This window comes from Seriola lalandi, unplaced genomic scaffold, assembly GCF_002814215.2.
Source record: "Seriola lalandi dorsalis isolate HSWRI2012SDOR001 ecotype SW California unplaced genomic scaffold, Sedor1 jcf7180002054777, whole genome shotgun sequence".
NCBI classification, from domain to species: Eukaryota; Metazoa; Chordata; class Actinopteri; order Carangiformes; family Carangidae; genus Seriola; species Seriola lalandi.
The window spans coordinates 476443-477676 of record NW_019525330.1 but is presented as its reverse complement, the minus strand read 5'-3'; the positions used below and the strand labels follow the sequence as shown (position 1 = coordinate 477676).

The 1234-nt window shown below is 54.5% G+C and overlaps 1 protein-coding gene across 1 annotated transcript in view; it reads left to right on the top strand.

Annotated features, from left to right (window-relative positions):
• The window catches only part of phc3a (polyhomeotic homolog 3a), a 16940-nt gene that overhangs the window by 6275 nt on the left and 9431 nt on the right, over positions 1-1234 (top strand). The gene's annotated exons all lie outside the window — the stretch shown is intronic.

Here is a 1234-nt window from a genome sequence, read left to right as displayed (position 1 = left end):
GCATCTGGTTCGGATGCCTCCTGGACGCCTCCCTGGGGAGGTGTTTCGGGCATGTCCCACCGGGAGGAGGCCTGGGGGCCGACCAAGGACACGCTGGAGGGATTATATCTCTCGGCTGGCCTTGGAACGTCTCGGGATTCTCCCGGAAGAGCTGGTGGAAGTGGCTGGGGAGAGGGCTGTCTGGACCTCTTTGCTGAGGCTGCTGCCCCCGCGACCTGGATCCGGATGAGCGGGAGACGACGACGAGTACGCCATTAAGTTTCGTATTATGGCAGCCGAGAGTGGGTGGGGGGACTCAGCTCTCCAGGCTATCTTTCTGAAGGGGTTAGCTAGGGAGATTAAAGATGAGCTAGCAGTCAGAGAAGATAGCAACTCCCTCAACCAACTGATAGAGCTCTCCATCAGGCTAGATAACAGGATTAGAGAGAGAATAAGAGAGGTCTGAGCCGAGGAGGAGACGGCCCCCGTCAGTTCCCAATTCCAGCCCCCGGACTCCGCAGCCTCTTCTTCCAGCCCTGTTTCCAACCCTGAGACTCGACAGGCCCCAGCGGAGGAACCGATGCAGCTGGGCCGCAGCTGGGCCGCACCCGCTTGACTCCAGCTGAACGGCAGAGGCGCATGCGAGAGAGACTGTGGCAAGGAGGACCACTTCCTCAACAGCTGTCCGGAGCTGCCAAAAGATCAGGCTCACCAGTAGGCAGGGGGGCCCTGGTGAGCCGAATCTCCTCATCCTCCGCTTCTAGGATTCAAGTCCCAGGTATGATACACGGTTCCGAGCACACACTCCCAGTCCAGGTCTTGGTGGACCCGGGAGCTGATGACAATTTTGTTGACATTAACTTTGCTCAGAAACACAGGACCCCCTGAACAAGTTGACCTCCCCTAAGGAGATCCACGCCGTCGATGGAAAACTATTGGAAGTAGTCACACACAGAACGGAACCGGTAAAATTAGTGTTGTCCAGAAACCATCATGAGTACCTGGAACTGTATGCTATAACCTCACCTCTCACCACAGTCATCCTGGGAATCCCATGGCTAAAAAAACACTGTGATTTTTCATTGCTACTTTTTGTGAATAAAGAACTGTTTTTTGAACTCTGTATTTGGGTCCCGGCCTCTCCTTGCTCGTACCATGACAAATGGATTTCTGCGCGGTGAGCTTGTATAGAGGCCATGGCGGTTGAGTGCACTACGTAGTTTTCTCTGAAGAAAACAATACCTGCTAATTCCAG